Source organism: Tupaia chinensis, unplaced genomic scaffold (assembly GCF_000334495.1).
Source record: "Tupaia chinensis unplaced genomic scaffold, TupChi_1.0 Scaffold000335_1, whole genome shotgun sequence".
Classification (NCBI taxonomy): Eukaryota; Metazoa; Chordata; class Mammalia; order Scandentia; family Tupaiidae; genus Tupaia; species Tupaia belangeri.
Window position 1 is genome coordinate 7194286 of NW_006159829.1, and position 13722 is coordinate 7208007.

Consider the following 13722-nt stretch of genomic DNA (forward strand, 5'->3'; position numbering starts at 1 on the left):
AATTTTTAAGTCTATAAGGAGAGAAACTTAAGATGCCAGCATCCCCAACAGGCAAGCAATATAGAATCAACTTCATACTAAGGTGCAAATGACTAATAGTGACAACTTACCTCTAACACTTTTTTTCTTTTTTATTGATTTAAATTTATTTATTTTCATTTACTCACTATACATCATTACAGCATACAAAATGAGATTTTCCATCCAGAATACACTGTATATTGGCTCAATCAAGCACATCAACATGCGTGTTATTGTCAACAAATAATTTTACATTTCTTGTTTCCTGTATATTTTGCTTTTTTGCCACCTTTTCTGACATTCTGTAATATTTTGAGACAACAATGTATGCAGAGAGTAGTGTACTCAGTACCTGCCATGGATAAATTCCACATCCTTAAGGAATTTATAACTACAGGAAACAAGCAATTAATATATTCCCTCCTATACACTCTCACAGCTCTTCAAATTGCTTATAAAAGTCTCACATTCCATATTCCTTGGGCACTTACTCTGTGCCTATTGCTGTGGATACACAGGCATGGCTCTGTTCTCTGTTTTTACTTGTACTTGCAGGCTCATGGGGGATAATAAAAGAAAAATAACATCACTGTCTAGCACAAAGCACAAATTAATTGGAGGGTGCACCAAAACCTGATTGGAGAAGTCATGAACAAGTGCAGCTGACTGGCTCCATTGTGTGAAGACTAAGACCATCTTCAGACCCCTATTTCTGCCTCCCATACTGTTGTTCCTTAAGATTAAACCCAGTTCCCTCAGGGCAGCTGTCCTTGATTAGGAAGGTTGAAAGTTTTAGGAGCCTTGGGAGTGAGCACGTTTTCCAACCAGGCATAGCCACCTCTGATTCCCTGTAAAGTCTCAGCTTGCTTTAGGAAAGCATAGGACAAGGGACATGAACTTGAAGCTATGAGCACTTGGGTCGCTACCCGCCTACCCTTTCCTATATGCAAGTAACCCTCTACTATGCTCCAGTAATGTGCTCGGTTGCCTTGGCTTGTTTTGATTTTTGATCACAAGGATTTGTCCTTAAATAAGGCAAGAAGGACTTAAGGTGGGAGACTATCCTGGATAGAGATTTTAACAGATAAGACAAAATGGATAAAAACAGACAAAGAAGAGAAGATTATCAGAAATGAGAACAGCACATCTTAAGATATAAATTGTCTTTTGAAAAAGTCAAATCATAACGGTAGTCCATGAGATACCAAGGCTTTACACTCAGATAGGTTTGCCTCTAAAGCCTATGCATTGGAAAGTGTTCTTCCTGGATAGACAGAAGTGGGGAAACAGTGGGAAGAGTGGTGACTCTACCTTTGCAGAGCTTCCGGTGGCATCACCTGGCTCCCCATGAGCCAACCAACGCAGCCCCATAACTTCAGGAGAGCCTCTGAATTCATGACACTATCCAGCTCAGTGCCTTTGCCTTACCCAACTGCATAGTGGAGGTGCCAAGGACATTTGTCCATTTCCAGGATCCCCGAGAGGCAGGCAATGTAGAGCCAACTTCATACTAAGGTACAAGTCACTAATAGAGACAGCTTACCTCTGAAGGTGATATAATATTTTGAGAACAACACTTTGTGCAGACCACCAGGCTCAGTAACTACCTTCAAGACCCTAAACCCCATGAGGAAGAAGAGGCATTTGATCTCCAGGAGGCTGCTGTGGCCTCTTGCTCTGGTTAGCACTGCAATACTAGGCTCACCAGTAGCCCCTGCCGTATCCAACCACACAGTGACCTCAAACAGGCCACCACCTCGCCACTGTGCAGTGACTGGGAAACACTCCCTGTGGCCCAGCTGTGGACAGGAAGTTTTAGGCTCTTGAAAGGAGAGAGCCAAGGGATTGTTCTTCAGGACTCACTTCATTCTCTATGATCCATGCTTTTGTTTTTCTTAATTATTAAAAAAATTATACATCCAATCACTGTATATCATTACAGCTTGCAAAATGAATTTTCCCAGCATGAATACACTGTATATTAGTCCAGTTAAAGATATTATCATACACATTATCATCAACAGATAATTTTCCATTTTTGGGTCTCTTAAATATTTTGCCTCCTTCTTTTTCCCCTTAAACTCCAGGGTCCCCTACTGACTTTGAGTCTTAGATAGTCATGACTGAATGGGGTCAGGGAAGATCTCTCCATGTTAGTGTGAAAACCCTCAGAGTGAGTCTCAGGATAGCACCAAACCAGTGCCCAAGCCTGGTCCCCTCTCTCTTTTCCATGTTTCTTACCACCTCCCACCATTTGGTGAGTAGGAAATAAAACTCTGCTATCAGTGACCTCTCTGGAGGCTCAACAAGCAGCAGAGAAGAAATAGTTTCAGAAATCAATTTTGTCTGGAAAGAGGAAAACAATAAAGACCTTAGGAGAGACATAAACTTGAAGGGTTTGTGCTTGACAAAGAAAAAAAATCAAAGGAAAACTGCTGATGGACCACAAGAAGGGAGTCTGTAGATATTAGAAAGAGGAGGTGAAAAATATAAGACAAGGTAAAGAGCTGTGTATTCAAGAGTTTCTGTATCTGTGACCAGGTAAGTCTCCTCCTCAAAAACCACTCTTGGTAGCCCAGTACCTCGAGCATCCAAGTAGAGATTCGGAATTTATGAATTAGAAGCATGTCTTACGGGTGCATATACAGCTTAATTCATCATTTAACTTACAAAATGTTGTTAAAGTGCCTAGAGAAATACATATTATAGAACAATGCAAATACTATTGAAGGTAAAGTTCAAATCTGCCTTCACCATCTTCCAAACCACTCTCTTCTCCCGAGAAACTACTAGTAACAGTATGATGTGATTCTTTGTAGAAAAAAAATTAATATATTTACACAGATTACATTTTAAAATAATCTCCAGAGATTGTACTATTCACATTGTTTTCTAATTTTTTTGTATAGTAATATGTTTAGCAGTTCTTTTGAGTAAGTAGGATTTTACCTCATTTTTTTGTAAATGGTTGCATATTAATAACATTGTGTAAACAATAACTAGCCAACATGGATGTGACTGCTCTCCTTTTAACTAAACCTAAGTTGATCTAAAAATTTTATCATTAAAAATGTTGAAATGGGTATTCTCATAAGAGAAATAAATGCTCTTGGGTAATTATTTCTGTAGGACAGATTCCTATCAATGAAGTTACATATGCATTTCAAATTTTAATGCTCACCGTCAGCAGAGCAATGAAGCTGAACGTCACCGAGCACTGACTGTGTGTATGCCAGGCCCCTGCTCAGCATTTTCCATGGGTTATCACCTTTGATTCCATGATGCCCCTACCACGTAGGAGGTGCTATGACGTGGGAAACAGAGTGAATTGAAGGAAAGCAAGTTGGCTGAAGTCCCACGGAGCAGGATGTGGTCCCAAGTGGTCTGGTTTCACAGCTCATGATGCTTCTTACCAGCTTGCGTTTTCTGTCACTTCATGAGAAAATCCATTTTCAAACAATTTAAGCAACACTGAATTTAATTAATTAGACTTTTTAAAACCATTTGAAGACAAATTATATCTTTTTATTTCAATATACATACTCATGAGTCTTTGTGGGACTGAGAGCTATTCCATATGTTTATGAGCTTTTTTTATATATTGTATTAATTGTCCTTTTATATTCAGTGCCTATTTTTTCTGTGAAGTTTTTAATAATGAATCGCAAGGAGTTCTTTGTATATCCTGACTATTAAACATTTATACACAGATTGAAATATTTTTGTATATTCTGACTATTAAACATTTATATATAGATTGAAATATTTTTCTTTCTCTGTCACTTTTATTTGAATTTGTTATGTTGTCTCCCACAAAATGGAAAAAATTTATAATAAAATATGCAAGTCTTTTCTTTATGGTGTCAAAAGTTTTAAATCTTCTAGAGGACAATTTTCTCAATGTAAGGTGATAAGATTAATTTTCTAAATGATTATAATACTTTCCAAATTTCATTTTTTAAAAACATACTTTTATTACATCTGGGTACTATTTTAACATATGCTATGGATTTGAGAGCTAACTTTTTGATGGTATTCAATTGTCTTAACACTATTTCTTGAATTGTCACTTCTGTTCTGACTGATTTGACATGAAACACATCGGAAATTCTCAAATACCATAGATTGAATTCTGAAATCTTTTTTATGTTCATTTCATTGATTTTGGCTAGTCTTTGGATGATGCTAAGGTTTTGAGCAAAATTAATTCTTGTATCTTTAGACCATAATTTTACTTCTGGTAGGGCAAGTTGACCTTATTGCTTTTCTTATTCAAAATACTCAGCTAACTTACTCTCCTAGGCAAATTTCAAAATCAGATTGTCAAGTTCATTTCTTTAAATGGACGTTTGAGAAGGCATTTACTTATGGTCATATATATGTAAATAATGTGTAAAAATTCAATTCTAGGGTAAGCTAGAATGGAAGAGCCTAGGTCAGGCTGACCAGAGACTCCTAACTGAGAACCTCATCCATGGCCCCCTTCTCTACATCACATATCTCCTCTACCCTTGTCCAGTGGGCAACTACCCTGGGATCCATCAAGACTACCAAAGCACGATATCTTCAAAGATTCCACTCTTCCTTTTCGAATGTCCTGGCCAAGTTGGATGTCTCTCTTCTGTGTCTCCGCAGCACCCAGTATTCCCAAACACAGTCTCTTCCACCCTGTACTGTGGAGCCTGTTAATGTGTCTGGGAGAGTGGGTATAATCCTGATGTAGCTTGTAGCAATTTGAAACAAAGTAGTCTTGCTTTGTGAAACAACTGGAGAAGCATCTGAATACAGCTGATTAAAGTCAGATTCTATTTTAAACCTAGTAGTAAGAGTCATTATCAGATAGATGATGATGGCATTTTGAAACCTGAAGGTCCTTTTGCAAAATCACTCACTGTGGTAGTTACTTTTTTCTTATAGTTCTTTTCTTCCCTGGAATATGGAAGAGCTGTTCTTTTTTTTAAAAAAATAGTTTTTTAAATTTACATTTAATCGCTATATATTTTTAGTGTACAACCTTACTTTTTCCAACACAAATATGGTGCATATCAGTCAAGAAAAAGACATTACAGATGCATTATCATCAGCAAATAACTTGTCATTTTTGTGTCAAACATACTGTTTTATTTCCTGTTCCCCTTCCTCCCTTCCTCCCTCCCTCTACTACCTGCCTCTGTATAACTATCTCTAGTATCTACAGTAGCCCTCCCTACTATACCTTCTAGACATTTCGTTTCTGCTATATAGTGTAGACATTCGGTATATATGGAGTGGGATATACATAGAAATGGAAGAATATGGAAGACTTAATGCTAAGCAAAGCCAGCCAGAGCATGAAAGACTTTGCATAACCCCATTCAGTATATGCCAAATTGTTCTTTCTTGCCCTGTTAAGTTAGTCTTGATAATATGACATGTGTCAACCAACTAAATGAGAATATCACTTTCAGATGATGGTGATCATAGAAGTATGGGTTAAGCTGAAGTCTCACTTGGCCCAGTCCCTGGAATGACCAAGATAATTAAACCACTTTCTGCCCACCCATGGCATTCACACAGCATAAGCAAAACAGTAAATGTCAGCTGTCAAGCCACTTGGATTTGCAGAGTGCTAGCAAAGTACAGTGTAGCCAGTCCTGACTCAAACTGGGTAAAACCATTCGTCAATGTGGGTGCTCTTTTTTTTGAAAGTTGGAAAGCTTATACTGATAACTCTGCTGCCCATATCCTCCTGGTTATTTTAAACACACTTCTTCAAACGTATTTGACTCAGATTTTCTTATACTGCTTATTTCCTTTGTAAGATGCTTGCCCTGAAGCTAGAAGAGACTACTTAAAAGCAAAACAGAATGTTGGTGATTAAAAAACAATCTTCAGAGAATATAACAAACATAGAGAATCATAAATTTGGTACAAAATGCATTAAATTTATTCACTGAAGTTCAGTTTGAATGTCTAGTTGATTTCTTAATTCATCACAGGTATTAAGAATCCTGCTACACTCCATATCCAAAGGCTATATAGGGTAAGAAGGTGATCCTGTGTTCAAGAGGTCACAGTATAGTTGTTCAGGCAGTTTTTTTTTTTTTTTCTTTTTTAAATTTTTGCCACAAGGCTCGTGACCTGACAGAAAGAGACAGATAGAGGGAGAGGGAGAAAGCAAGCCATGGGCTATGGTCATTCCCTTCTCCTCTACTTCTCTGTTCTGTCGGAATTTGGGGGCACACATACACATGTGTCTGGCATTGTTTGCAAGCTGCTGGGTCTGGAATTTAATGCAGTTGGCCGAGTGGGATCCAGTCACCTTAACCAGCATGACACAGGCTGGCCCCACAGTGGGTTTTAAATATACTATGTTCATTAATTTGTTCTTTGTATGTAATAAAACCCCCATAATATGGTAACTTAAAGCAACCCTGATTTAGCTCCAGATTCTGTAGGACAACGATTGGGCTGGGCTTAGCTGGCTCACTCACTTATGTATCTTCAATCAGCTGCCAAGTCCCGTAGCAGCCAGGAATGATTGATGGAAGGGAGGTACCTAAGGTATCTCTCTTGTCCACTTGGTCTCTCATCCTGCAGTAAACTAGCCTACGTTCACTCACATGGCACAGGGTCCAACAATAGCAAGAGAAAAAATGGCTACTACCCAGTGCGTTTCCATTATTTCTTTTGTTATGGCTAATACCCAATGAAAACTAAGCTCCAAAGCAAGATAGAATATTTGGTGGGGGGAAGGGAAACAGGGAGATACAAAACAGTAAGAATCTGTGACCATTTTTGCCTGCTACCACATTTACTATTTTTTTAAGAGGTTTTTGCTATAGGGCACATGCACTCTCCAGAAAGACAGAGAGAGACAGAGAGACAGAAAGCGAGAAATCATCCCCCAGGGGGAGATGGCCATGCCGCCATCCCTTCTCCTCCACTCTCCTCTCAGGATCTTGGGCACACACACACATGCACCGAGCGTGAGATTAAACCACCGGGTCCAGGACTCGAACCATGGTCGACTACATGGGAGTTCAGCAACATAGCCATTACACCGACTGCTGGCTCTCACATTTGCTATTAAGATTATACAAAAGGTTGAATCATCAAATCAGATTCACGCAAATCAGATCTTATCAATATTAGACTAGAAATGATTGCAACACAGAGATCAAACTTGAGAAGCCAGGAACCACAAATACCACTTCCTGGATCCTTCCTCTTTGTGTGAGGCAATGTCTGATACCATGGCAGGTTCTGTAAGTGATGGTGCTAGGTATGATGCATCACTTGCCAAAGGGAGCTTTCCAGCATGGACATGACCATCTTATACTCTGGTCGTTACACACCTGACACAGACACTTTCTTGCAGCCTATGCACCAGAGATCTATACATTCGAGGTTTGTTTGCTATAGACAACCTAAATCAACTAAGTATATCCTCTTGAAATAATTTTTTTGATAAGAATTCTCCTGATATTGGGACCAGCAGCTGGCATAATGGCTATGTTGCTGAACTCTAAAGTAGTCGACTGTGGTTTGAGTCCTGGACCTGGTGGCTCAAACATACGCATGTGCGTATGTGCCCAAAATTCCAAGAGGAGAATGGAGGAGAAGAGATTAGAGTGTGGCCCTCCCCCCGGGGGGGTGATTTCTCACTTTCTATCTCTCTGTCTCTGTCTTTCTGGCAAACGCTCGCACCCTATAGCAAAAACTTCTCAAAAAAGGAAAAAGAAGAATTCTCCTGACCTCATTCCATCAGTAATGGCCAGTAAGAATTTAAATAGAATTTAAATTTCCAGATATGATCAGGTTGTTTTTCTCTTTTTTAAAAAATTTGTATTTGTCACTTCTTGGGATTCCCAGCTTAAGAAAGGATGATTGATAAACAAGCTGCTTAATCTTTTCCTTCTCAATCATACTTTATATTTAAGCTTTTATAATTATTATTCTGTAAGAAAACATCTAGATATTTGGAGTTATTAAATGTTCTCTCTTGGCTGTGTGTGTCTGTGTGTGTGTGTGTGCATGTGTATGTATGCAGACTTATAGGACATGCTTATCATTCACCGATTAGGGACTGTGCATTGAGATACATTTAATTTTTGTGGAGCCAGGATTCTATAGAAAAATCGTTTTTTAATTTTTCTGTATACAGTATCAGAACTATGGAGTGGTCTTCCCTGGTACAAATTAGGGATATTTTAGAGAGAAGAAAAGTAATCTAATACTTGAACTTGAACTTCCATGATGGGTTTCAGAGGGATTCCGGATTATCTTAGTTCCAGTGTAGCATCCTCTTAGAGATCACTTTGGGTAATTCACATCTTTTATTTTATGATCAGTGAAAGATAAACAAGATTATTGCTGTGATTCCTTCCAGAACTAACATTTCTTTGATGATCTATAAGTATTTTAATAGGAAGGGCAAGATATAGGTCTGTGAAGAAGGGAATAAATGCTTACTTAGCTGAATGTTTTCATACCCTATGAAGAACATGCTTGCTGGGAACCTGGCATGGAATTATTTCTGACCATAGGGAACGTGCATTCCCTGGCATGGCCCAGAGAATTCAAGGAAGCTACACTGTGATCAAAAGATGGCAGGAACTCAAGGTCATTAGAAAGGCTCAGTTTCTTTCTTCTTTTCAATGGCTTGTTACTTATACTCCGGTGAAATGCAAAAGTGTATGGGTGCATGAGGATCTGAACACACCAAAAATGGGGTAGGAGTGGAATATTAATCTTTAAAAAGTCAAAGAATAGCTCCATACAGCCTCTGAAGCTACAAGTAAAAAATAGCTACCAAAGGAAACAAAGAGAAAATAGTCATGTTCAGTTATTTACAGAAAGATACAGATTAGTCTATACTTTCCAATAGGAGGTATTCAATACTGTACAATAAAGGTCAAATCTACAGTGTCCTTAGAGATCAGCTGAGTCAGTCCTTCCTGAGGGGTGGTGCATGTGCTGGTTGGCACATAGTTTATGATGTTACGGTGCATTGAACTTTCTATTTTCATAATCATGTATTTGTTTTAGAGAGTATGATGAATATTTGTTTTTTGTTTGGGATTTTTTTTTTTTTACTACCCATCATTCCATCTGTCTTCTATTAGCACCAAGTTTTCCCCATTAGAGAATTTCCCATTTTGGGTCATCTTGAGCATCCTTGGTCACCTGTGGAAGTTGAAGGGACCAGAGTTTCATCTTCTCCCTCCTGTCCCAAGGTAGACAGTCATGGCCAACTAGACCAGGACCCTCTCTCTGGATTCTGAAGGCTGAGCAGCTGACCTGGTGAATATGGCCTCTGCCCTCATTCATCACAGTGGCAGTGGTGTTTTGCAGAGAGCAGTGTTTGCACTACCAGCCCACTGGAGCAGTTCTGCCACCTGGTCACCCTGGAGGACCTTGATACTCTTACTCCTTCAAGCTTGATCTTTTGACACCCTGAATGTTACCTGGGCCCCAAGGTTCCCTCCAATGAAATCTCTCTCTTTTGGAGACAGCTGGAATGGTTTTCAATGGCTTTCAGCCAAGGATCCTCTGACTGATACAATGCAAACTAGAAAAGATGAAACCAAATCCACAATTTCATGAATATCATTCCTTAGGAAATGAGAACATCTTAAAATAGGGTTGATTTAAGTTAAATTAAAATAAAACAGTAAATAAGAAAACAAGTGATGCATGAGTAGGTAAAAATTGTGATAAGGTATAGCCAGTGGCATGGTGGTTAAGGAAGCTGGGTCCTCATCAACTGCATGATTCAAGTTTCAGACCTGGTGGCTTGAGAAACATGCTAGATTGTGTGTGTGTGTGTGTGTGTGTGTGTGTGTGCGTGTGTGTGTGTTTGAAATCCCAAGAGAAGGGAGAGATGGAGGAGAGGGGTTTTCAGCATGACTATGCTGCATGAGGGATGCTTTCTGCTCTCTCTCTCATCTCTCTCTCTCTCTCTCTCTCTCTCTCTCTCTCTCTCTCTCAAGCACCTGTGCCCTCTAGGGGTGGACAGGGGAGGAGAAACTGTGATAGATAAGAAGACAGAGAAGTGGTTCAGTCCTCTCATTTCACAGAACATGAATGTGAGTCCCTAAGAGGCCAAGGAGTACCCTGCAGATCTCCAGTGACTCAGTGGAGACCTGAACAAAATCGGTCCTCTTACTCCAGCTCAGTATCACAACTCACCCATCTCTGAGGATCGTTCTCCATCACACAGGCCACGGCATCTTGGGTCTAAATTCACAAAGGTCTTGGGCAGCAGCCAGTATCCCACCCTTAGTAACTTGGAAGGACAGAGTCTGCTGTCCCTCACATGACATCGAAAAGCCTGACTACCGGGACCACATGAACCACAGACACCTCATCTTCCATTGCTCGTTCACTGCTGAGGACAAAGATTCCCTGTGTCATATAGAAGCACCAAATAGATTATTTCGGGTAGTTTCATTTTTCTGGAAGTAGCACGCTCCAACCCAGCATGGATCCTCTCCCCCTTCCCAGCAATACCACCCATCTCCTGACCAAGGGCTCAGTGGGAAGACCATAGTTTTCCTAAAGCTGGCTAATCAGCAAGACTTAAGAGCACAGCAATTAGTCTGACCAAAGAGTGGAGTCCTGTTCCTTTCTGTTTTACAAATCAAATCTTGAAATAATTTTCCACAAGAAGCCAACAGAGACTTATCCCTTTACATTAACCACCAGTGGAAGCACTCCACAGTGGCATTTCCGCATCCTTGTCCATACTAATCGTATCACCTTTATCCAGAATGGAGTAAAAATTGTCCACGTTGGAGGCAGAGCTCCATGGTGGAAAAGAAGCAAGTGGAGTAAGAAAGTCCTAGGATCGAACCATAGCCACTGGTAGAGTGAGATATGGAAGGACAGTTGAAGAATGAAGGGCATTCCAGGCAGAGAACAGAGCATGCACAGAACCATGAAATGCAAAACCATTTGGAAAAAATTGGTGGTCAATACTGTGGTGGTTAAGGCAGCTGGACCCCACATGGCCAACTGATGGTTCAAGTCTTGGACTTGGTGGCTTGAAACACATGCTGGGCACATGTGCATGTGTGCTCAAAATCCCAAAAGGAGGGAGATATGGAGGAGAGGGGATTGTGGTGGTATAATCATTCCCCATAAGGAATTACTTTCTCACTTCTTCTTCCCCTCTTTCTTTAGTGAGCACACATACCCTCTGGAAAATTAAAAACAAAAGAAAAGGAAGGAAGGAAAAGAGAGAGAAAGAAAAATGGAAAAAGAAAAAAAGAGAGAGAAAGTAAAAGAAATAGATGAACTTCAGGAAGGGGCATGCATCGGAAAAAAAAAGGGGAGGTGTCTGCTGGTAGGGGGTTAGGCTGTGTCTGGTACCAAGAAGACTGAATCTTATCTGGGAGGTGGTGTGCTCTAGTATGAAGAGCACAGTTGATTGGTCAGATCGACTTGGACTGGAGGTCTAGCTCTGCTGCTTTCTAGCTGTGAAATTGGAACAAGACCTCGTCATGGAGTTATTTTGAGGATTTGATACTGCAATACTGCATCTAGACTATGACACCATGCTTGGCTGAGAGACTGTCTGCTCTAGGGAGTTACTTCCTTTAGGAAATGGGTTACTTCCTTTAGGAAATGGTGGTCATGAATGGTGTCCATCATGCTGGTGAAATACCACCTCACTGATGTGTAAAGCACAGTGTTAGGGACATCCTTAGAAAGGCAGTCGTGAAGTCCTTGCACTTTACTGTGCAGAGCAGCATTTGGGTGCAGGACAGACACGGAGGTGTTTGTAAAGTTAAAGCCTTTGGAATCTGATTAATGTTTTGTTCCCCGCGCACCAGCCTGATCCCCTCTCCTCCACTACCTATTACCCTCCTATACTGTCTCTTCTTTACAGTGATTATATGTAATAATAATTTAAAAAGAAGAAACAGAAGGTTTGAAGATATAATGATAAGGGGACAATTGTAGATACCAGAGACTGTATAGGAGGGTGATGATTAGTAAGGGGTAGGTGGGAGGGGCTCAGGACAAAAGCATTTAACAGACCCAAGAATGGAAAGTTATGTGTTTAGAACAGTGTAGATGGTAATATCTTTGACTCAATTGACATGCACTGCACGCGAACTTTGAAAAATCATATTGTACACCATAAAGATTAACAATGATTAAATGTAAAATTAAAATCATACAATAAAAAAGATAATAAAGCACTATAGAATCTGGGGCTGATTATAAGTAGTGAGGAGGGGGCTAGGTTTGAGGAATCTTAGGAATGTAAGATGATTTCCAGCATTTTGCTTGGATGATGGATGGGTTGATACTACAACCCCTAACAAGAACATGACATAATAGAAGAGACAGATTTTTGTAGAGAAGAGGTCAATTCTTAGGCAAAGTCAAAACCAGAAAGTGAAACCAAAGCCAAAAGAAGAAGAAAAATTACAATAAAAATTAAATTCCTCTGTTATTTGTCTACACTCTGTCAAAAATCCAGATACTTAGAAATATACAGAGTCAACATACTGTCATGGAAGAACATTGAATTTGGGCTCAGAAGATCAGGCGTGTGAGCTGTGTCTATGTACTTGCTGTGTAAATCTGGGCAAACTACTAAGGCAATCTGAGCCTCTCTTTGTTAATCTAAAAATAGGGATACTGGGGATTACTCCCGTCACTGACATCAATAGAGTACGGTGCACAGGTGAGGAGAGTCTCACCTGCCACGTGCTGGTCCCTAGTGCTTCAGACCATTCAGATATGGGGTTCTTCGTGTGGCCTCCCTCACCTTGGTGGTGTTGAAGGTCACAAATGCTCCTTTGTTTTGAAAAAACAGGAGCAGAGTTTCAAATTCTCCTGGCTTCTTCCCATGACAGGGCCCACGAAGACCCAGGAGCAGGGACAACCCACTCCTTTTTGGAGACACTAAACATTTCCTGTTTTCTGCCCAGTTCAGAGGGAGATGAAGAGTGCTCTTTCCTCTGCAGGGACTACTGTTCTCAGGGACAGCTGAACCAGTGCCATCTGAGAACTGTTCCACTTCCAGCCCTAAAGAACAATCCATGATAGTTTCCTTAGTCTTCACTCAGGCCAGGAGGAGAGGGAATACAGGAATTTTAGTAGGAAGGAAAGAGATGAATAGGGAAGTTTGAAAGAAAAGGGAGGAAGGAAGAAAGAGGGAAGTGGGGAAGGAGAAAAATCCTAATGCTTACTGAGTCAATTTCAGGCAAGGAACTGAGGTCTTTTTCAAGCTTTCTGTTGTTTAATCTCATAATTATGATTTTATAGGTAAGTGGAAGTTAGAAAGCTCAGGCTAAGAGGATTCAGTGTCATAGCAAAGGTCACACTAATTTTCTGAACCACACCAGGTGTCTTTGCGATTTTCTCTCCAGCTTCCTGTGTAGTGAGAGTGGGAGGGTACTATGAAGGGCAAAGGTGGGCACCATGAAGAGGGTGAAGCATCCATGAAAGAGAAAGGACACCCACGTCTCCTGGGATGGTCCCCTTTTTAAGGCTGGCATGCTTGGTCCCATGTTGGAAGGAGCTGGGAGTGCCTGACTGCAGAAGTAACCCTTAGAAAGATATGCAGCTGTCTTGAGCCTTTTCAAGGACTGCCACCATCTTGAAGTGAGGACAGACATGAAAGCTCCAGAAGCCTGAATCTTCTGAGCTATAACACTTGTTTCTTATAAGACAAGGCAGACCACCTGCAGACCAATAATT